The sequence below is a fragment of the Phasianus colchicus genome, chromosome 14, assembly GCF_987193195.1.
Source record: "Phasianus colchicus chromosome 14, bPhaCol1.hap1.1, whole genome shotgun sequence".
In the NCBI taxonomy this organism is placed as follows: domain Eukaryota; kingdom Metazoa; phylum Chordata; class Aves; order Galliformes; family Phasianidae; genus Phasianus; species Phasianus colchicus.
In genome coordinates, this window is record NC_143449.1 from 6,276,794 (window position 1) to 6,301,570 (window position 24,777).

The 24,777-nt window shown below is 39.0% G+C and overlaps 1 protein-coding gene across 3 annotated transcripts in view; it reads right to left on the minus strand.

Annotated features, from left to right (window-relative positions):
- The window catches only part of COL4A6 (collagen type IV alpha 6 chain), a 121,450-nt gene that overhangs the window by 51,100 nt on the left and 45,573 nt on the right, over positions 1-24,777 (minus strand). The window contains exon 1 of one of the 3 annotated variants that reach the window (XM_090150070.1): positions 4,080-4,241. The exons of the other annotated variants lie outside the window; for them this stretch is intronic. The gene's annotated coding sequence lies outside the window, so the exon portion shown is untranslated. Of the gene's footprint in view, positions 1-4,079; positions 4,242-24,777 lie in introns of those variants that run through there. 3 annotated transcript variants of the gene reach the window in all.

The following is a 24,777-nucleotide window of genomic DNA, read 5'->3' on the forward strand; positions in this document are numbered from 1 at the left end:
GGTGTTTCCCCAGAGGGATGTGGGCAAGGAGCCGACTGAGCAGCAAGGCTGCCCACGCCAGTGTTTTCCAAGCACCAGTGCTCTTCAGCAGAGATGGGTGAAACCCTCACTGTCACTCTGAAGGGCAGTGACACTGACTTTCACGTATCCCACAAAGGTATGGGGTATAAGAATCCAGTCTATTCACCAAGAAAGCTGTCATTCAAATCTCTCAGTAGCAAGGAAGCAGGAAGAACTGCAGAGCTCAGATAATCAGCTTTTACAGCCCATCAGCTTTTACAGCACTCTCAAGGGATTAAAAAAAAAAAAAAAAGTCTGATAAAAGACAGATAGCAATGAAGGAAATGAGGAGATGCTAATAAGAATGTAATAAAAAGCACCTCACCACTGGCTCACAGTTTTTAATAATATATTAATAGTTTTTTGCTATATATTAATGATATATTAAGAGTTTTCTGTATGGGAATTGAAGACCAAGCACAGCCAGGAGATGCCCTGCTCCCCCAGTAACACAGGGATAAGGAGATAACATAAGGAATGGACCAGAGGCATGAGACTATACAGTGGGATGAAGAGATGGAAAAGGAATTTCAGAAGGCCCTTCCACTCTGCAGATGATACAAAGAGCTTTCTATTTCCCTCATGCTGTGGGAACAGAGCCTGTCCTCTTGTGCTGGAACTTCCCCAGACGTGACTTTCAATGAGTTCAGAAAGGAATGAAGATGAAGAAACTGGTAATGAAAGACAAAAAGCCCTTAAGGTTACACAGCTCTAGTGATCATTACCTTAGTTTTCTGTGTTTTCTAAAGAGCCTCCTCATGCTAGAGGCAAGAAAATAGTTCACAAACCTCTTAGGGAAACTTCACTCACTGGCACTCTTCATTGCAGTTTCAGCAACAGATAAGTTGTTCCCAGCTTTGGTTTCTATCAGCAGCTAAACTAAATTCCCAGTCTATTTAAACTGTGGCAGATAACATTTCTACAAGTTGAATCTGAGACCAGTAATTTAAGAGTAATTTTATAGGGACAGCCACATGGAGAAGAACATGCAGACTTACAAGGAAAAAATGACAATGAAAGACTTCTGGCAAAGATTTAATGTCTCACACATTTCTAGAGAGAAACCAGCCACTAATCATCAGGAGCTAGGAAGTTAAATGTACAAATCCATAAGACAATTATTTCATGCTCACCAGTTGGACTCCCTGCTAAACAGTGGGGCTGACAAAGTCCTGCTCCACTATGTTAGGGGCAAGCAAAATCACATTCCTCCCCTTGTGCAATTTTAGACCTAGCTCTGGAGTTGAAGCCTGAGCCAGGCTCACCCCTTTTCAGGTTGCTGGACAGTCAGATCAAACCCATTTTAAAATTACATTCGTGGGTTTGAGGAGGTTCTGATCAAAGAAACCTCAAAGTATCTGTTTATTTTGCATAGATTCCCAAAACTGCAGAATGTTTTTTGTAAGGCAAAACTTTTTAATCTGAATGTGATACCTGAATAGCTCAGCAACATTTATTTTGTTACAGGACAAACACAGTCTTGTCCTTGACTCCAAAGGCTCCCTAGTTCCCTCATGATTTGAGGCTTCTACATGAAAGGGGCTATCAATGAATCATATCAGTGAACTGATGTGCAAATGCCATTAGACTGCAGTTTATCTGAACACATTACTGTAAGAAAATGGTTAGATAAAATCTAAGCAAAAAATGATATTGCAGTGTATGACATCTCAAGGGACACAAATCACTTGTTTTCCATGGTAGTTACTCTAGATCCAATCTCTCGAAGGATCCAGAGGGTTATGATAATGGAGGTACCACAATATCCCACTGATTTGTTAATTAGCAGTTGTTGCTCTACTGTGGCTATCACTCTCCTAGTTTCCACACTTTTTATGGAGCTTTTCTGTTAACTTTTTCACCAATTCAGCTGAAGCAGAACAACATATCTTGGTTTAAATGCTGCAAAATTATCAATAAAATAATCTTCACATTTAGCTTCTTGACTTAGAATCTTTATAAACGTTGCACAATCCTTTATTTACCAGCAGATATTCTGGCTAGCAATGAAGCTGTATTAGAACGATGTTAATTTTTCTTATTGTATTTTGTAATAATTAACATATTGAGGTGAGCTGGATGCAAAAACTGTGTAGTACTAAGTAAAATAGCACAGATTTATTTTAATATCTATAATTAAACATAGTTATGGTTTTTCAGGTGGCAACTAATATGGTATCTAAATAAAAGTTGACTATTAATGTGTTCTCTGTTTCTGCAGAATATAAAGTGAATCATTAGAAAATGAACAATAAAGACTTGGTTCACAAGAATAAAACTGGCACTCTAAGAGCCAGTTTAAATGCCTGTATCCAATCTCGCCTTTGGGAATTTCTCTCTATTTGTCTCAAGTTCCTGAGAGACCAACTTTGTAAGCTGCTAAGATAACTATGCTTAAAATCCAAACTTTTTCTAACTTAGTTTGCTCTCCAAGTCGTAGCCAAACCCTCACTGGACTAGGATCTGAACATTTTTTTAGCTCCTTTTTCTCATCCTGGAACATCTAACTATTCTATAAAACTCCGCTGTTGCACGGAAGATGTGTGCCTATAAATCAGCACAAATAAAATGAAGTTCCAGGACAACAACCTTGTCCTTTTCCCCTCTGATCTTACTGATGCATTACTTCTGTTCTGTACCTTCCCCATCTGATATTCAACCTTCACACCAGTCCAACCAAACCTTAGTACTGAATACAGCATGACTCTGAAACCATGTCTGAAACTGCTATCTGCTCTATGCTGCATGCAAACACCTCTAAGCCTTACTACAGGATCTGAAATTAACATCATAAACAAGGTAAATAAAAATAACCTTTTCTGAGGGAAAAAAGCACATGATTTTCGTCACTGGACCGTGTCTCACTTACTAAGCATGCTGTTTACAAGAAAGAAACACAGCAAAAACTATCATTATCCATTAAGGTCATTCAGCCCCTAAGGATGCTTCTAGTTAGAAGGCAGGAAAGGAAAGTAGGCCATTCACAGATCTGTCCAGTAAGGGGTCAGTGGCAGAACAATAGACTCTCTGCAAGCAGTTTCCCCTATATTTTGCCTCCCAGAGCCTTCCAGCACAGATTGCTCCACTAAAACAAAATTATCTGTTTGAACAGATAATATTAGTTGAGATTTAAAACTCAGATGGGAACCATTTGCTTATTCAAGATAGGGAATTTAGAGAAAAAAAACTCTTCCCAGAGATCTGTTATGCAGCAGAGCCAAAGGGAGTTTTGCAAACACAAACAATTCACTTTTAAGGGAAAAAAAATGGAGCCTGTGAATTCTCATCTACATGTTGCTTAGAAATACACTGACCAAAGCAGGAGCGGAGGGCAGCAGATGCTTTAAACCTGCAAACGTAACACTTTGGCAAGGCTCCAGTTATCTCTAGAGGCTTAAGCAGAGCAGGTCCAGGCAAAATTTTAGTGCAGTGCCTGATAAGAAGAAGCGCCAGGCAGCCAGGGGCTGGTTTACCCAGCAGTGACAGAGAATAAGCTGCAATTAGCAAAAATAACTTCAACTGCTGTCGGAGAGTGAGGGAGAAGGGGTAAAACAAGAGAGGATTTGTCATTTCTCCTAATAAGTTTTTAATATTGATCAAGATAAGGACGGAAATGAACTCTTCACCTACTTGAATTCCCACTGGCTAAGGTATAGAATAAATGATTAATTCCAGCGTTGCTTGTCATCACTTAAATTGTATGTTTAAGTCCTTGGACATTTACTACGTGGCTGTATTAACACTCCAAAAAGCTTCATTCATTTGTTGGTATAAACTACACTTCCAGTCTGCTTAATCTTTGACAGACAGGTCTCATTGTCCCCCAAATCCCCTGCTACACAATACAACAAAGACTTAAATGACTCTGTAGGCCAGCCCCGCTACCCACAGTGCCCTGCGCTTCCTGCCCACATATCCCTGGAATTCATGACCATGCAGATTACTAAATTACACACTAGGCCAGGGATTAAGCAGAGCTCTTTGTATGGGAGCATCTGAGGTCTGGAAGAAGATTTTACCTGTCACGGTCTGTGCTCATTAGGCCTTGATGAGAGGCAGAAGGAAGCAGCGCTGCAGAAGATCACAAACACTGGTGTGTGATAATCAGCGATCTGTATATGATGACAGGATAACCTGACTGGTGCTGCCCTGCACGCAGGTCTGGGGAGCTTTAGGCAGACAATAACCAGCCCGCTATTTCCAAAGCAGCTCAGCAGCTACTCCTCTCTTAAAAGGAAAAGAAGAAACCGTTCCCTGCTCTGACAGACTGCAAGCCAGCTAATGGCCTTCAGCCTTCTGGCCAGAACTGAAGCATCTAAGGGTTAGGAATACATCCTGCAGCTAAGCAAACACACCAACAAGCCAAAGAGAGGAGTATGCTAGCTCATCAGTTAGTTCAAATTAGCTGGTATTGCTTCTGATTGTTTTCAGAATGCTCATGAGTTACATATCTGAAAAAACTGAAAATAAAACCAAAATAATGTCTGAATTAACATCATAAACACTTCAAATATAATGTGCATCTTTCATCAATCTGCATGTAAAAAAAGTAACACTGCTTTGCACTTGAAAAATCAGAAGCCTTCAGTAGGTCTTAATTTTGATGCAGACATCAAAACATGTCTACATCAGTATGCCAGATGAGAGCAGCCCTTCTCCAGCTTTCACATACAGAAGGCTGGTAGCTCCAAGCTTTGGCTACCTCTGCCTAGAAGTTCAGCAGCTACTTACTGTAGCCAGGAAAAGTACAAGGATGGAAAGTCAGAAGCATGGAGAGAGAGAATCCATTTTACAAAACAAGATGTTTTTTCCTTAGGGAGTATCTATCCCTGCCTTGTTTACCTCCTCTTTGCTTGCATGTTCTTTGTCAGTAAACGACGACATCATCCATTTTTAATCAGTTATGTTGATGTATCCATATTGGCCTGAAAAATATCACATTTCTCACCGTAATTTGCACTGAGAGTTCAGTGAGTAACAGAAATTATCTAAGACATGAGAGAGAGGAAGTTTACTGCTTATGTCCAGCTTATGGGTTTATATCAGAACATACTAGCTGTGGACTTGTACACCACAATACAGTGATGCTGTGGTTCAGCATCATCCGATGACATCAAAGAAGCGTGTTAATACACACCATGACACAACAATGTAATTTTAGAGAAACCAAAATGGCCTCAGATCTGCAAAGAGCCTCCTAGCAGCTCACAAAAGAATTACAAAACCCCAGAAACCCTGGGAGAACAGGCACTGGAAGTGGATTCTGGTTTGCACAGACTCAGCAGGACTCTTTGGAAGTTGCTGCCAGCACTCCTTTTGCAGCCAGAGCAGCCACTGTTGAGCTACACAAACTACTCTAAGCCCTTTCCCTAGAGCCATTAGCAAGGGAACAAGCATTCATTTGCTGTTTGAGGAAAATAAGCAAAGCATACTTTAAACGAATAGAGAAAAACAAATCCCCTATTGATTACTGCTGCAAACTTTGTACTTCTCTTGTTCATGAAGTGACTCCAATTTCAGTTAAGCCACAACTATCTGCAGTAATGTTTTTCCATAGGACATTCTTTTAAGCCTTGTGACATCCTGTATTTGCTTAGTGTGCAATAAACTGTGCCCTTGGCCACACACACACACACCATGCCCCTTGGGACCCTGGATTAAGTTGTTCACAATCCCTGTAGGTATTCATAATGGCCATACAGTCAGTAAAAATAGCAAAACAATGAGCGCGAGTTAACACACCCTATGTCTGGATCTCTGAATAAATGTTCATTTTCATAGAGTTCTAGATCATCTGAAGACTCCCTTGTCTTCTCACCAACATCTATGCAGACAACTGAAGTGCAGACAAACAGTGGACAACACTGATGTCAGAGACAGAAAGATAGCTCCTTGCTTGGCTGACTTGGCACCAGCAGAAATGTTGCCTTACATCTGTCACTGGCTGGAAATGCATCTGTAGATCAAAACCCAAGAGGAATCATGGTACTGAGGAAGGCCAAAGGTTCAGGGCTTAAAAGCAGAATAAAGGAAATCTGAGAAATAAAAAAGGAGGTAACTGTAAGAAATACAGAGGAGGCACAGCTATACCATCCACCTTCAGTTTGCGTCACAGACTAAAGAGCACACAAGGCAATCCCACAAGAGCCGAACGACAGCCCTGATGCGTAGTTGTGTAGCGTAAGGCAAAGCATCTTTGTCTGTAGCAAAGGAACAGACTGTCCTCGCCCCCACTACGCACCTGAGCACTGAGGATACCCATGGAAGACTTGTAATGAGTCTTTACAAGAATCCAGTGCCCAACTCCCTGTTTTTGGAGTTTTTTTTTTTTTTTTGCTTTCCCCCCACCCGCCTTCAAACAGCAAAACTAAGGAAGAGTCACGAATGCTGAATAGCAGTTTCACCACCATTGTCTGGCAAAGGCAGGCTGCAGAGCCTGGGTTTCATTTCCCCAGTTCTCAAAGAGGTTGCACTCAAGCACAGGACTTAACTCCTAAACACTGGGATTTCACTTGAGTCTCTGAAACTGCATCACCTTAATTCCAGGAGCAATTCTTTTCTACTGACAGCAGTAACATCATAGTGTAATGGCCTTACCTGTTATCTGAAATACCTGCTGTTTTCTCTCAGGAATCAAAAAAGAAGCCATCGAAAAACTTTGTTGCATAAATTTAAGAAAAATATATTTATATATATATATATATATATATATATAAAATATACAGTATTTTTATTATCTTTGTGATACGAGATGGAGCAGAAAGCAGGGAAGAAATCTGCGATTTCAGGTCTTCAGGTCCTGATTTACCTCAAGTAGCAAATCAGTACTACCTCGTTTGATAGACCTAGTTTGACTGCAGCTTCTTTATCACTTTACCACTTGCGTTATCTGTTTTTATATCGTTTGTTAAAGAAGCAACTGATACTGTGTAAGAATTTAAAGTGTAGCAATGACAGCAGAGCAGCAAAGTCCTAGGCTGCAGCAAGTGAGGATTTGCTCAAATGCAACAGCCATGGGCACAGAAACAAAGGAAAGAAGCTGGTTACCTTCAGATGGCCTCAGGTAGGCAGCGATCTCAGCAAGATACCTTCAACCTCCACTGCCAACCCATAAATGAGGTCTGGGAAGGGGTGGATCCCAATTGCACCCCTTCTGGTCACTGATGTACACTGCATGCACCTGAGGTCCCCTGGGTTGGCCTTGCCTTCCCACCAGGTGCTCAGTCACTGGTTCAGGCCATGACTTAACATTTCCCCTATAGACCGAATATTTCATTTTCCTTTCCACTGAAGCACTGTGAAGTGCATTTCCTTTTCAAAATAACAGCAGCTTCAGAAGCTCTTTCATAAATATACCTAAGACCATCAACCCTCAATGAAAGCAGAAGGGATTGGATCCTGATCAGTTTTTAGCCCTTAGGCAGGTTAGAGAGACGATACTGTCTTAACATCTTGCACCACTGACAGTAAGTTTCAGTTATGCAATCTACATATCTTCAGCCATCAAATAATAGTCTAGTCGGTTGGTTTTTCTTTCAATTAAGCAAAAGAATATCAAGGGTTGATCTATGCTCTAATGACTAAAAATAGGATAATGCAGTTTCATGTGGTGTTTTCATTGCTCCTTAGCTTCTGTTCATAGTCTCTGCATGCTATGATAACACATTCACCTGGTCATGCCTGGCCAGCTGTATGCTTCTACTGCTCACCATTCCAGCCCACTCAACTCCATGGCAGAGGCCATTTCAATACTAAGTCACTCTGTACCAACATATGCCCAGGCTCTTTCTCTGGCTCATGCTCCTTCATAGTCTCATCCTTCAACATTGCTTGTATATTGGGGATCATCTCATTTAAAACACGTGGATCCATTAATCCCTATTGTGCCTGCCATAAACACAAAATCCAAACATTCTGCAGTTTAAAGCAGATGGATGAAAATCCGGATCAGCATTCATGTACAGCTACAGTTTGGGACAGTTCCATGGTTTTGTCACAGCTGTGTGTTCCTCTGCAAAAAACACTAAACTGAATGCTTAGAATAAAAGTTCTTTGATGCAAGGCTTTTTCTGTTGTTTATACAAAGCACAGTTGATCCTGATGCGTAACTGAGGCCCCAGGCCCTGCTATACTGTAAATATCAGAAAGAATCATCAGACCAAAGAAACTATAGTCTTTGCACAAATGTTTATTTTAAAACATGAAGCATTTGGATGCTGTCTTCTAATCCTACTGGAAATACCATTTTGCTTCCACATTAATACAGATATTCCTAATTTAGTGGAATTGTTTGATTCTTCTACAGAAATGGTGCAAGAGATCTCTAAAGTGCTTGCAGTTGTCTACAGGTTAAGTGCAAGGAAAAATATTTAAATATTTAATTGACAAATAAGGAAAAGTAATTAATTTACAGAAAACGTTTGCATTAGTGCTTTTTTTTTTAATATTAGGCTTAGACACTGAGTATCAGGAAATTCCAATATTCTTCAGCAGACAATTTGTAAATATGCTTTTTGTTGAGACTGGAACACAAATTTTATACAGCACGTACAGCTCTTTAAATCCTATCCAAACAAATTCAGAGGCAAGACAGATGAAGACTGCATACCTAGAACCATAGGTTTTACTTACAAATTAATTTAAACATAGCAAGCATTTACTCAGAAGGACTCACAAGAAAAAAAGCTAAGTACATTAGTCACAAATATATTTCAGTAGTTCTTCATCTTACAAGAGTAAGGCTCTTGGAATAGAGTGGTTAGAACACTTGACTCTGAAAAACTAAAATCAGATCAAATGCTAATACTTACCAAAAAAGAGTAAACCCTACTAGTCCTGACTGTAAGTGGTACTTACTGTGCTTCTGGAAGCCTTTCAATGCTTGTAGCTTGAATAGCTAGCTGTACTTAGAAAATATTAGGTTAGAGAGTCTATGATATGCAGTGGCATTTAGGAGCAAGCAAAGGGCACTAGATCTTAGAAACGTGCGGAGATTTGTTCAGGGGGCATTCATAACAAAAATTGCCTAAGACCCTGCTACACCCGAGAAAAATACTTATGTCCCCATCTGTTCACATCTCATGGTGAAGTGAGCAGATGTTTGCTGGATGACAGAGCTGACCAGGAAAGCTTTTGCCAGATGTGCAAAAACCAACTGGACAGCAGCAACATTTCCACTGTCACATAAACTGAGCAGAGTGAGAAAATCCATTAAAAGCAACAGGGATGGTTTAAAACTAGTGCTCCCCAATCTCTTCAACATCTCGGATAACCTAGCAGGACTAGATTCAAATAACTAGTTTTTTCTTTGGATAGCTATATCTTGTGGTCTCAAGAGCAGCAAAGATTTTCACTCACACTTAGGTATTTTAAACAATGTTAAGGCTTTGATGTGTTTCTTCAAGTGACAAAAATGCTGAACGTATGGGCAATCATTCTCAAGACCAACAGACTGGATTATCCACTGCAGATGAAGTCTATTTGTTTCCAGCTTTCTGCCTAGACAGTGGAACTGTTCTGATACTTATCTTTACTTCTGGATATGAGATTATGTATGCATAGCTACACCTTGAGGATGGAAAGGAGCTCTAACACTACAGCTCTCAAGAACAGAACACTGCATAGCCAGCACACCTGTAACACTGCAGTTCAGGATCCCATTCATTCACTTTTTCCATAAGCAATGAGTAGCATCACTAAAAGTCTGCCCAATGATTTCTCAATGCTAGCAACAGATTTTCACTAGTATAAATCCCCAGACCTCCAAAGGTAGATTCTGGTATTTCTCTGCTATTTCTGATAGTTCTCTTTATGAGAAGTGTAGAAATACAGCAGAACCGAAGTGAAATCAAGATCTAGTTATTCACCAATATTCTCTTAATCACATCTCTGAATTTTAGATACGTCCTCCTGGAGTTGATATTTGCCTATTTAAAACTCTTCCATCATATATTCAATATTCAGTGCTCCCTTAATCTTTAAATTAAAAATTTGAAGTAAACTTTGCTCAAGATTGCAACTAAAACCCAGGTGTTCTGGATCTTCCCAATACAATCATTCTATGAGGTGCAAAGTAAACAGTCTAGTCCAAGTATAAATATTTAACAAGATACTTGCATCTGGAGCAAAATGGAGCTAAATTAGTGTTCCCTATTTATAACATAAACAGATTAGTTGCATGACAGTGTTAGCACAAACTCCCCTCGCCTATAAACATTTGCTGATATATTTCACCAATAACATATAACGTATAGGAACAGAGGAAGGATTTATTTCAAAGAGTTGATGTGGATAAGCTCCGATTTAGCAGCCTTATCTCATCTGACAGTACCTGTTCCTGAGTTCTGCTATAGGAGGACAAGTATATCATACAACATTCTCCTTTCTACTGGCAAAAAAAAAAAAAAAAAAGCCCAGTTGAAAATCAGTGACAGACATCAAGAGAAGACTGTTGTGCTTCAGGCATCTCCACTCAAACAAACACTACCTTCTCTTAGAAGATTCTGAAAAACCTAAGCCTAAACTAACATGTATTTTTCAAAGCCAATTCAGCTAAGAACAAGAGCAGCCAAAAAAATCTGAGCTATTACAAATGTACTGCCCCATCCCAGAAGGAACTGCTCATTCCTGCTTTATTCTCCCTTCAGCAAGAAACCACCAACAGGTGAGTGGTGAGACATTCTCATCCATCTCATGTATAAATTCTATTCATCTTTTACAAAAGTAGATCATTTTTGTGTGGCTTTGTAATTTGAGACAGAATAACAAGACAGTAATTCTGACAATTTTTCTTATGCAAGTTTATATAGGTCAGAAACTTTAATATAATAAAGCCATATTGGCTACAGTGCTCCTCAACCAAACATTGATGAGTAGCAGCATCTTTACAGGGAATATTTCTATCACTGATCTCTAGTGGGGATGGAAAAGATGGAAAACCAGCTTCAAATATCATAGAAGCATTTAAGTATCTTAAAATCCCCCCATTCACAGTTCAGTTTATACCTGAACTGTCTCAGACTACCATCTCAACATGTACAAAAAGAATGCGAGAAACCGCTTTAACTCTTTGTTGAAAAGCAACGCCCTTTTAAACAAGGCCCGGCTATTCTCTGAGCTTTAGTCCACCTATATGCTCTATTGTTTGAAGTGGAAAACACAAAGAATGGCTCACAGCTGTGCCTTGAACATGGAGCAGACTCTATGCTGATGCTTACGCTTAGCATCGCAACTAGGCAGATGCACACATGCATTTAGATGTGGGCTCAAGGTAAGTTTGGGCATACATCAGAGGAAAATTACACACTCACTCCCACACATCCTGGAAGGAACAGACCCACATTCCTGGTCTGAGCTATTTAACTGAACTTCCCTTGCAGTTACACAGCTCATGTAGTGTTACTCAGGTGGACTGGCTACCCTCTCTAACAGGCACAGCCTGCATAAGCGAGCACTGATGAGACATGTGAGCTGCCTGTTTCTGTGACTTGAAACAGCTGTGCCAAGTCACTGCTGACTGAAATAGCAGCTGATCTACACTCCTGAAGACACTGCCCTAGGATAAACAGTTGAGACAGCACAAAATGGAAACAGCCACAAACAGGAAGCGAATCCCCCAAGGTAACTTTTGCCAGGTCCTCTAAGAATTTTATAGCTGAAGCACTGAAAGCAATCCCTATTAACATAGTTGGCTACCAGCACCAGAACTGCAGCTGTACTACAATGTGGAAACTTGCCACTGGTGTTTGTTTTTTTTCCCTCTCAGTATCTTCCCAATTATCAAATAGGGAACTTATGATTCTTGTTGGTCCTCACGTACTTACTAGACAGAAGCCAGTTGTACCATCTGCTTTCAAATATATAATGAATAAAGTTGTAAAAAATACTACAGACAGAAATTCAGGCTTCAAGCCAAGTATTTCTGATCTATTAGGCTTTACTCATAAGTAACCCTGAAGTACAAAGAAGGAATACGAAAAAATGCTGAGCTTGTTAGTAAAGAACAAGTGAAAAAATTACATATAAGCCAGACTGAACTTATCAGAACTAAGTCAATATTCAAGAATGTTATTTTTTATGTAACTCATTATGTCCATTATTATGTCCAGTTAAAACAACGGAAATGTAATTAAGTGCAGGATTGTTTAATGAGGATGGTTTTGTTGATTTCCTTTTAAATGAAAAACACTCCCACTCAGATTTCCCCTGTGCCAATAAATGAACTTACTGAAAAAAGTCTAAGGTAGGAAAAAAAAATGAAAGACTTCATTTTCCTCTCCAGACATAACTGGTTGATGTACTACTGAACAATACAAGCACCACGATCTTTCAGAACTCAGAAGTAGAAAATAATAAATATTTCAAAGCCATTTTGCAAGGGCAAGGAAACCACTCCTCTACATGGCACTGCAAGTCCTAGATGCGAACACAGCAGAACTGTGCTACCCAAAGAGGAGGTCTGGAAAGGATCACGTATCTGTAGTTTTCAAAGTCTACTACACCAGAGGGAAGGACTACACAAGCTTCGCCACCCTTCAATGTCACACAGCATACTTTTTTCTCCAGGGTGAACTCTATTGTGATGCAGTAAGACAGGAAAAAAACAGTAATGTTCCTGCCCACTCCTGGTGGTCCATCAACTGAAGAGAAAACCCTCCACTTCAAAATGATCAAAATTCTTGGCAAAGTTATGATTTAAATCAAAGAGTGTTGAATGTTGCCAGCAAAGAAGACCCTCTCAGTCTCCTAACATGCAGATGGTACTTTTTTTCCCCCCTGTGGCCTCATAAAATGCCATGCCACATTAATAGTTTGAAAGAGATAGAAAGCATTTTTTTTAATTCAATTTGAGTGATGAAAATAAGTGAATATTAAATGGCCATGTCAATGTTACAGAACAGTGTAATGCCCTATCAATGGAATAAGCAGAACACATTGCTTCCATTTCTCACCATACCCCTGTAATGAAGTCTCTTATCAGCCACGTCCTTCATGAAATGCTTCAAGGAAAAGCTTCTTATTCCTGACTTTGAAGAGAAGACGACAGAGATAACCTCAAAAGGGCATTCAACTTGCAAGTGGCCTCTCTTCAAAGTAGCTTAGTGGAAAATCCTTATCAGAAGAGAATTTTACACATTAGGTTTAATAGCAAAGGAGTTGTAACTCCATTAGACGGCAAAGACATTTCTGCTAACCTGGCTGAAAATGAGCAGATCATTCATGTACAACTACATGAAACACACTGCTTCAAGTACCCCAAATCTACCCCCAGGAAAGCACCTCTATTTCCATTTATTTCATCTTAGTGAATTACTCTAATTAAGCACTGGACTGTTTCAGGAAAAATATTACATAACTTAGGAACATGGAGTATCTTTGCACAGTCTCTGTACTGAGAAAAGGGTCTCGTGTGCTTGTGCTCATTAAATGAGCAGCACCAGGAGCTTGGGCATTGGCAGCAGCCAGCTCACAGAACTGCTCCTGAAACCTCCTCCAAGCACAATGCCCTGACCTAGAGCTCAGTGAAGTGTCATGAATGCTCTTCTGAAGTGCCACAGCTACCCAACTAGTTATCTTTCACAAAATAAATCAAGTCCTCATTCTGCAAGCCCCATTTCTGTTGCAAAAGTGCACTGCCTCCAACTATAACATCCTGTCAACACTGCATGTAACAGTCACACAGCTTCCTTATGCAAGTGTGAAAAAGAGTTCATTAGGATGTATTCTTCTCTAACCTGAAATTCACACAGAACAGCCCACAAAAATAGCTGTTTGAGCAGAGAGAAGCCTGAAAGCAATTTGCTTTGAAGGCTTGCAAGTGAAGACCTGGCCTCCTTAAAGCTGACAGTAAATCCCTTAGTAGCAGCTATGGAGCCTAGCTTTCCTCTTCAGTATGGAGAAGGGTTCATAACACTGGTAACAAAAGCACACCAGAAAGCCAGCACACTGATTACAGCAGATAACATGTTATAATTATGTTACAAGCCTAAAGACACCTAGATGTGATACACCTGATGGTCTCCCACCTGCTCATGGAAGAATAAGGCAGAATGCAGCACAACATTAACACTGCAAAAAATAAAATAAAATTAAAAACCTGCTTTCTGTCACCCAGTGTACAAAATAAAGCCACTGTAAGCAGAACTACTATTTACCCAAATCTTCTCAGGAGTTAACACACGTTCCGGCTGATAAAAAAAGAAGGGAACGGTTAGAATAGATTAGTTTGGGTTATAGTCCTGATGTTAGAAAAACAGGAGAAGTTTAGTTACTTCACTGCTCTGGAAAAAGTCTAGAGATAACACTTATGTCATTTATTGTTCCAAGAGAAAACATTAAATCTTAGGAAAACTTCCTTTTATGTCTGGAGAACAGTGATCCAAGGCAATGAGGAACCAACGGGTGTCCTGTTGCTGGTTTTGTAATGCTTTTGGATTTACAGCTCAAGTGCAGCTGGAGTTATACAGGGAATGACCACCTGCTGCTTCAATTTTGCATGCAGACTTTATTTCTTCCCTTTGAATTTGCTGTGAGACAGGCTGGACTATATTTCAACAGCTTAGGGTAATCCAGAGGCTCATATCCTTCCCAAAATATTTTGTACTGCTAGGAAGACATCCTCTAATTAAAGTGAGACACGAACAATGTCTTCTGCTATTTTCTCCTTTGCATCTCAAAACTCTTGGAGAGTAAGTATGTGTTCTTCTGAAACATTTCCCATTTTCAGTGGTTTATTATTAAGAAATACAGTGCGTCAAGTTTTTGGTATTTTATTTCAGAAGATTGTCTACAAATACACCTACTTTCCTGAAAATAGAGTTGAGCAAATAGCAGATTTCTTGACTGAAACTTGAGAAAACACAACTATAATAATTCTCAGAGTGAAAGCACTTTGGTGCACCAGTTGGCCCCTACTGTAGGTCTGTAGCTGCCCTCCCTGCAGGACTTCCACCATCTCAGCTGGGATCCTCAGTCATTAGTCGTCATCATAAAAGAAATGCCATTACAACATCATGTCAGTATTCAAAGTGGCCAAAACAATCAGTAAGTATCAAAGAAAATCAAGCCTCACAAAGAAGAGAAAATCTGCTTAAAGATTTGCTAGAAAATACCCATTATCTGTACTTCACATGTAAGAATATCCTGGCCTGCGTTCCAGCTGTTCACCAAGTGTGATTCATGATGACAGGGTAAGCAGTTCCTGACATGTTTGTGGAGCTACAGCAAACAGTGTTTCCAACAAAACATGACCAAAAAGCATGCACTGTGATTCACAGGGAGAGCTGAGGGGAAGCATTATCACACAGCTCCAAATAAGTGGGACCCACCATGCTCTGCATCTTCCAGAAAGAGTAACTGCTGCTCTTCAGGCAGCGATGTCTTTCATTGTAAATCCACCCAAATAAGCTGTCACTGCAGTTACAAATTCAAGGTACAAAAGCATTTTTATGCTTCTGATAAAAAAAATTTTACAGGATGATTCCATGAAGCTCGCAATAAGTGGGAGAGGATTCTCATTTCAAAACACCTCATTGGTTCTATGACCTACATGATGTTTAAACACAGGGACAGCCTGAAAATATGCTCCGTAAATTGACTTCCTTGCAGAGCTCAAAATCTGCATATATTCTGAGAGACATCCACCAAATTCTCTCTCAAGCTGTAGCAGTTTGCAACAAACACAGTTATGGCAAGAATATCCTGGCTGATGCATCTATTGTTATTTTTTCCCCCCGCATTTAGAACATTTGATTTTGCTTTTGAAAACTAACAGGAAAATGAAATGCTCTGACACAAGTGAGCATATGTTGCCAATCTGGTAATAGAGATGTGAGCATTATTCATTTGGTGTTGCAGCAGATTTGCCAGTGTGCTAACATATTCTGCTTCAGAAGCAGGCAGAAAGGACACAGCTCAGCTAAAAAGCAAAGCTAGTTCTGCTATGCTGTTCCAGCACAATATTATACACTGATGTAAACACAAATCTGAGAGAACTATCTCAAAAGATAACAGCTATATAGAACTCTGAAAGACAAAATAATGCAGAGTTGCACTACCCATGGCACTATCACTGGATACTAAAAATTCATTTACTATACACTGAGGATTCAGCAAATGTTGAGTGATTTTATTAGAGATTATTCTTTGATCATTTAAATTACAAGAAGCTTTAAAAGACAACCAGACATGTCTTTCTGATAGTCCTTCAAAGTAGTGCATTGTTGGTATTGTATTTATTTTGGATTAAAATCAGATTTTAAATTACTTTGGTTTTTTTGTTACTTTTGGCAATACTCCGATTAAAAAAAAACCTTTTCAAAATCACCCACTATTAAAAATTGCATTTACATCTAAGATGCTTTTCAAACCACTAAAACGATGACTCAGACATCCCTTTTTTTTTGTTATAGCTCCCACCTAACCTCCAAGTTCTCTACATTGGCAGTCACACAGAAGGTCAAACTGTGTAAAATGTCATACAAAAAGGACATTAATATTTGACAGAACAAGCATATTTTTACAACCATCTCTAAGGGAACTATTACTTACTAGATAGCAACAGCTGAAGTGTCTCTAATGAACAGCTTGAAAGGAGGACAGTGCCATGCAAATTGAGTTTTTTCCTCTTATTTTTGTAGAACAAGGTGTAGAGAAAACTGATACTCTTCTTTATCTTGTTATACTAGTGTCTCTCTTTTAGCACACTTAAACCTGGGAGGCTTTCACAGAAAATCTTTTAGAACTTGCCATATTCCCCTCCATCATGTTACGCCCTCACTCCTACATACAAGCTCAGAACACACCATCCCTGCTCACTGTTCTCTTATCTTTCTTCAGAGTTGCACACTCCATCTTTTCACACATTTCTTCACACAACCTACACTTACAACCAGATTCTCAGCCACACCAGTCTGTACCCTACACGCTCTTCATTCATCTCCTATTCCAACTTTGTTCAGCTATTTGGAATATCTCCATATGCCTCCCAAAAAAGCCACCATTCCCTTTGCTTTTTTTCTAAGGTCTCCTATATGAGATGCCTGTTGTGATAATTCCTGTTTTTCCTTTCTTTCATTTTCTTCTCCACCAGATATTAAGAAAGTCAGCTCTGATTTCTTTCACCTTTCTTGCTACACAAGGAGCTCCCTTCTCCCCTCCCTCTTTGCCTTTTACTCATGACCAAGTTAAAATCTTTTAAAAACAATCTTGCAATTATTCTAAGAGCACTTTGTAATATAGATAAAGTTTAGCAATAGAGTAGAATTTTAAATTCTTCTTATTTGTTTCCCCCATGTACAGACTTCTCTCTTCTCAGATGTTCCAGGGTCCCAGACAGCTCAATTTGATGATTAATTCCCTTTTACTCCCATATACAAATGGCTTTGGAAGAAGTCAACTTAATTTTTAAACCTCCCAGAGAGGTTGCATCATACAGAAGGATCAGATAACATACCCCAGAATCCAGTTGATTATAAGCAATAAAAACTAATGTTTGAAATAAACCTTTTTCTCTCCCATCAATAAAGAATGAATGGGCCTGGGATTCAGATTCCCTTTCTTGGTGGTTTTTTTTTTTTTTTTTTTTTCATTTTGCATTCTTTTCTCCTCTTCTTTTCCTTCTTGAGTCACCTTTTGCAAACTCAGGGAATGCTTGCTTATTTCCATTAATGGCACAAATAGTATTATGTACCATAGTCAAAAAGAAGCACTAACCTACAGTTACTTCACTGGTACTGCTCTTTTTTTTTTTTTTTAAACTATAGATGCATATTCTCTCTTCAAAGAAACTACTGCACCAGGGATATTCTGACTGCTGAGATTTATGGTCTCCTGTTTGAGAAAGGCTGTGATTCGCACCAATACTGCACATTTTTCCCAGAAAAGGAGGACACTTAGCCTGGGGGATCCATGCATTTGGCTTTACTTTCAACTAATTGGCACTACTGCCTCTTTCACTACTACAAACAGTTTTGCCCAGTTAACCATCTTCATTGTTTGCTCTATCTGGCTGCAGGCTCCACGACTGGCGTACTTCCTGCCTATCTGTTGCTTAATTAAGTTTGTTTTGTAGTAATCCCTGCTGTCGGCTGTTTTCCTGGCTCATGAATTGCCTCCTAACCTGACTGTCAGCCAAATCTCTTAGAACCAGGCCCTGCTCCTACATTGGTTCTCTGATAATTCTGTTCCTGATAGGCTAAGTTACTCAAGTGAACACAATGAAAATGTCATACCTTTCATTTACTGCCAACGGAAACTCTTTCTAAATGGCTCCTGTTTCTTCAAAGGGGCACCTCTTCTCATTTTAAGAAGCTTAGAAAATAATTAGTAGCATATACAGTACCAAAAATATGGAAACAATCACAATTAATTAGAGGTTGAAAAATCTAGGGATGAAGTGAGAGGAGAGAGGCAGGGAGAAAATGGGATTTTAAAGATAACTTAACTTAGAAAAGATGGCTGAGATGCAGTCTAAGTGGAAAATCCCATACGAGAATGACATAGAATGCAATGGGAGAAAACGTCGTTTGGGTTATTTCAAGGCAGGATATGGATTAGCTCTTGTCTATTAACTGAAGGAAGTCTTGAGCTACCTCTCAGATGCAAGAGGGTACTAATCATCTCTTTTCAATCCAGACACTTTTGCAGTAGTCACCAGAAAAACCTACATCCTTGGTTAAGCAAAGGCCCACCTAAATGCTACTGAAGTTCATATTAACATTTGGTCTTCCTGTCTTTGAAAGAACATTGGAAAGTTTCTCTCCCTCCATGAATTGTTTTCTGACTGCTAGGTGAAATGGCTGACAGAAAATAATTTTAGGAACATTTACAGCTCTTCATCAGCTGTGGAAATACGATGAACAAGAGAAACTGAAGAGTCAACGTTCATCCTATTCTGAGGAGTTGTTTGAATTTATGATTTTACTTTCCATATACTTCATTCTATAGCCAATAAAGACTTAATTTTTATGAAAAAATAATGAATTAGGTGGATGTTTTTACACTTCAGTACTTAAAAAGCAGGACTACTGACTAGAAAACTGTTGTTAAACTCTGATTTGTCCATGTGGAGCAAAACTGTAGTACAAGTACCTGTTAACATCTTTGGGCTTAGAGAAAAATATAAAGCTGGAACACAAGGTCAGCCAAGGCAAGGCTCCACAGAGGGAGGGAGAAGTGTTGTCTGGTTGCACCTTCCCATCTATCTATACACATAAAATTAAATCAAGTGGATAGAGTGATGGCATCGTCTTCAAAGGGGACAGGACTGTACTCACCCAAATCACCAGCAGCAGCTGGTAAAAACAAGAAATTAAGCATTTATTCCCAGAGTAATAAGCCTGTATCCTCAGCTCACAGTGCCAGCAGCACAGAGAGAATCACAGTTTATTCTTTCTTCCAATCAGAAGAACATACCACAGAATATGGCAGAGCAATCCAACTCTGCCACCAGCTGACTTCATGTCTTTCAGTAGTCAGGTACAGCTCAGCTTAAATCCATATCTGTAAAACCTCACTTCTGAGAATCTCTGAGAAAGATTTCTTCTTAAGCTACCACATCTCAAGGCACTGTAAGCTGAAGCATTTTTAAATGCTAAAAGGAAAAGAAATAAATCATCATGGGTTACAACAGTTACTTAAACAGTGACAAATAATTCTTTGCTGTGATTTTCCAAGCCATCTGGAAGTGCTCTGTAGAGCACAGCTTGAGAACCTATGTTCTGGTTGATTTAAAAAAAATAAGCATCAGCCCCCACTGCAATTACAAAACATTCTCCCCTCACAAACAGACTTAAACAGTTACAGGTCACAGAGTCACCTCAGCCACCCTGGTAACACAGCAATGCTATGGTTTCTGGTAAGCTTCCAAAGTAATGAAAATCTTCACAAGATATGTTTCCTAGAACATGTTTTACCTCATATAGCACACACCTCTTCAATCAAACTGCAAGAAAAAAAAAAAGAAATCATGGAAGCAGCTACCAGGATCTCCCTAGTTAAGACACTTTAACAGTTCTCCACTACTGAATTTCAAGAAGTCTGTAAGACAAGACAAGAGCCTGCCCCCCTGAAAAGTCTTCAAACTACTCAAGATTATGTGCAATCACATTGGACTGTACAGAAGAGCAAGTTTAGTCTTGAAACCCATTGCACAAGGGATCTTTTCAAATGCAATAAGGCCTGCTTTATTTGTGTTTAGTTAGTCTATGGTGTGGTTCTCATTAGAGGGGCTCCATGTATTTGGGTTGGGTCAGGAGGACACGTACAGTAATTGCTTAATGCCGAATTTGGCAAAGTTAGTTTTATTACTTAAAAAAATAATCTTGGCAACTGTTAAAAAAGCAGCTGGCATTAAAGTTGTTTGACTTAACTGTTACCTCATTTTCTCTCATAATATTGCCAAAACTTCGTAAGAACACAGAACAGATGGTTGACATCTTTAAATTTTACAGATAATTCTCTTCCCAAATCATATAATAGCACTTCATTTGCTTAACCAGAAGAGGATTTAAACAACAATTAACCATCATTTACATATATTCCATATGTAAGAACCAGATTTACTACGGGTGACACACTACTGCAATATTGTCAAAGCTGTAACACATCACAATAATTGAAAGTGGAGCTCTTACATCCACATTTGGAGAAGGGTTTGGCTCCTGGTTGACTTCTAGTGCTTAGAAGCCTTGGTAGACAGCAGCCTTGCACCCAAAGCTGCCGTGTGCATTCATTTACAACGCAGTCAGTCTATCTTAGAGTTCAAATATATTATGTAGTCAACTGGTATAGAAAGGTGGAGGGAAGGTGAGAAGTTGGAAAGGCCTGATCAAGTCTCCTACATGAAGTAAACATATGCACAAGTCCAAGAACTTCCCTTTTCAGATAGGGCTCATGGACAGTAAAATGACACAGAAGACAAACAAAACAGGCCAAGAATACTTTCTTAAGCAGTATTTCCAGGCACCGGTCAGGAAAGAGACTACAGTTTGCAGAAGAACATGGTAGGAATTCTTAAAATGTAGATAGTGAAGACAGGGAGCAGGAGTTCCTGTGAAGAATCATAGAAATGGGTTATATCCTGGCAGGGGGAGGTGAAATGGCAACTAAGATAGCAGACTGACTTAAAAATATGCTGGTGTTGAAAAGTACAGAGAGGATGAAAAGGAGGACTTAGTTAAACACAGGACATTGACTTATGGCATATTTAAGGTGACCACAGGACATTCATAAGGAAAAAGATATGGTTGGATGTACAACTAGATGGTGGGAGAAAAGAAAAACAACTCATTATATTAAGGCATTTTCCATAAAACAGAAGAAATAGAAGAAAGGAATTGTAGAAGACAGGAGAAGGGAAAGTACTGCTGCCTAACAAGGCCTGCCAGATCCTAACCTCTGCGGTCTGGACACAACTGGAGCTGGATTGGAGTCTGTCTACATTGCAGCTGGAAAGGAAGAACCTACAATAACAATCACAGAAGCCTGGAGGTAAAGCTCAAAGATTATGACAAAACATACACCCAGCCTGGTCCAAACACCGAGGTTCTTTTGCAATAGAAAAAAAAGTAATTAGCTGTTCTTATCCTGAAGATGAACAGAGAAATCTCAGAGTGCAAGTAACAAGGAGAGAAAGTCATGGAGTTTGTCTTCACAGAATGGTGATCATTGAATTAACTATCAAATTAAGCAGCATTTCATTCCCACTTCATTCATCTAACCTTCTTTTTTGAGTTCACCTGCACTAGATGGCTAATTCCATGATCCTGCATATCAATTCAGGAGCATTTGCTAATGGATACTGCCTTGCTTGATCATGCTTAAACATGGCAAGAATTACAGCGACTGTTAAGTGGCCAACAGTTTTCAGGAACTTCTATAATGCAATAATCCTCTTCATTTGAAATATGAAAATATCCCTCAAAAATAACTATAAAATGACCCCAGTATTACCTCTACTATGCTGATAAACAAGATAGTATGCTAAGATAACCTATCTCGGCACTGTTAGTTTGAAGAAAATTTCAGTATCTTACAGCTTGGTTTGATTCTAGTTGGTTTGAGAGTCAACTGCAGTGTGTGGATATCAAAATGGCACATATCACTATGCCTTACTGTGCTTGTCAAGCTAGGTGGAAAGAAAAAAATAAGTTTGTATAAAACACTCTTCCAAAAAAGAAAGTTCATTTTGTTGAGCTGACGCTTCCATAAACTGTATTTCATCAGCAAGTCTCTAAACTGCTCCATTTAGTGATCAAAGCTGAATTCAGCAAATATTATCCAAAAACACAAGTTGTAATTGTTACAATTTCATAACAAAGGAATGTCAATCAACCTTAACTAACTATCAGCAGAGACACTTTGCACCCCCTATAAAACATTGAGGGGATTAGTTCCAGACAAATGTTAAGATCTCTGCCAATGCAACATAAGCTTATGCTAACAATTAGATTAAATCACCCAAAGTTGTGACTACGGGTTTCACAGTTCAGTATATGGATGTTGAGGATCTATCATTTTTAGACTGTCTGATTTGCAGTTATTCTAACAGAACTCGACTGTCCACAGATAACTTACACAACGCTTACTATCAACATTTTCACTTCAAAGAAAACCTGTGGAAACTCACACGTCTGGTACACTACCCTTTAATTCAAGACGACTGCATTTTTTTGAACAAGTCTGGCAGATTTTGCTCAATCGCCTACTTACCGTGCTCTGCTTCACACTGTAGTTCAGTAGTACACAAACAGGATTTCTTTTGAATGAGAGTAGGTCAGAAGACAGGCTCAAGAGCATGATACACTGCAGTGGTCCTTCTCTTTATGTGACCAGACTAGATTTAGTGTCAAGTGTCCATCGTGTCCTCAGCTGTCTAATTCTCTAGCCAAACACACTCCTCCACAACTGCATCGACTGCTAGAAATAACTGCAGTGCAGTTCTGAGAGAGGAAAGAGATACACCAATAGATTTGCAATTATCATATCAAATTTTAATGGACTTCAGAGAACACATGATGCAAGAGAAATTAGTTGATATAATCACACATTACAGAAAAAGATTAAATTAAAAATACCTTGCTCTCTCAATGTACAGTTTTAAACTGTAAAAGCTGCTTGTCACCATTTCTATTGTTTCCAAAGGTTTTTGAATGAATCAATTTCCAAAATATTTTTTCCTTGAAATTCTTCTTTAGGTGAAAGAGAAGACTTAAAAAAAATGAAAGATTACTATCAACTAAAGAGCTCCAGAACATGTTGAGTAAAGGTTAAAATAAATCCTTGTGCTGTTTCAAATTCCAAGATAAGTGAACAGGCATCAGGAAAAGGTAAACTTGCAATGAGAACTGCAGCTGCTAGTTTATCTTTGCAAGTGTTTGAAAGTAGATGACAGCACATAGAAACAAAAAAGCCAGCACTACCATAAACCAATGCAAAATGAGCTGCACAGATGAAATGGTACAGATCGTCTACTGTTTAGTGCTTCTTGAAATGGCAGACAGGGCAAAGTGTCCTCTTGGTTACTGTTGATTTATCTGCAGTATATTTCCTAGCAAGATAATTACCAACAGTAAAAAATTTTCAAAGGGCATTATCCCTGCCCATAAATTGAATCTAAAAGTGAAAAGTTTGTTTGTTTTTCAAACATAGTAATTTCTTTTGATAGTCCCCAAAATGTTCTGGATGTAGGTCACTCAAACACAAAGAGATTATGTATATTAGAAATTCAGCCTTTCATTGGAGACTAGCATCAGATTTTACATTTGCTTTTTCACTTCATTAAAATTTAATAGTTGCTTTTTTCACCTTTCCCCCTGTACCCATCAAGAGATGTTCTGAAAGGGGATTGTATGTAAAAATGTAAGCAGAATTTTTTTATTTTTATTTTTATTTTTTTTTAAGATGTAAGCATGTGATTGGGCTGTCTTCCTTTTTGAAAAGGCTACAGGCACCAGGGTACATTTGGGTACCTTCACTATCAGAGGAGACTTACTTTCACAATCACTGCCAGCCAAAAAAATGAGTGTAAAGATGCTGAGATTCAGAAAGCCCCCACTTTCATCTAAAAACTCTACCTGTAGTGAGGGCTTCTCATACTTGCTTTTTATTTTAAACAGCATTATGTTAGATTTCATATTAGAAGCCAGCACAAATTCTAACTGCATTTTAGAGAAACTGGAACAATCATATCCTAAGTTCTTAGATACCTATTTAAGTCCAATCTTTTCATTAGACCTCTGAGAGATCTTCTAGAGAAGGTCCTAGGTGGGACCCTTCCAGTGAAAGTAAAACCTTTCCAACAAGAACTTGAGTTACGCATAATCGCTTCAGTTACTCACAGAACTTTAACAAATAGGAACTGACACAGATGACACAGCATGGCCCATGAGTTTTGCCATTAAATTACACAGAGCCAGGCTTTTCATCAACTTGCCATATAAGGGCCAATTCCAAATCATTAGCTAAGATGAAGGCTTGAAAGTAAACTGGATTAGCTTGGACTTCATTAAGCAGCCTAAAATGAGAATCAGCTAGCATTATGGCTTTCCTGAGACAATGCAAGCTATAGGGACAACTACCAGAAAGGAACTTCTGCTATTGCAGAAGATGCACCTTATCTCTCTGCTGGCAGAATTCCCCAGGAGGGTGTTAGACAAACACTGCACCACCCTACCCTTCTAAACAGAATCCCAACCTGTTTCAAAGAAATGATTCATG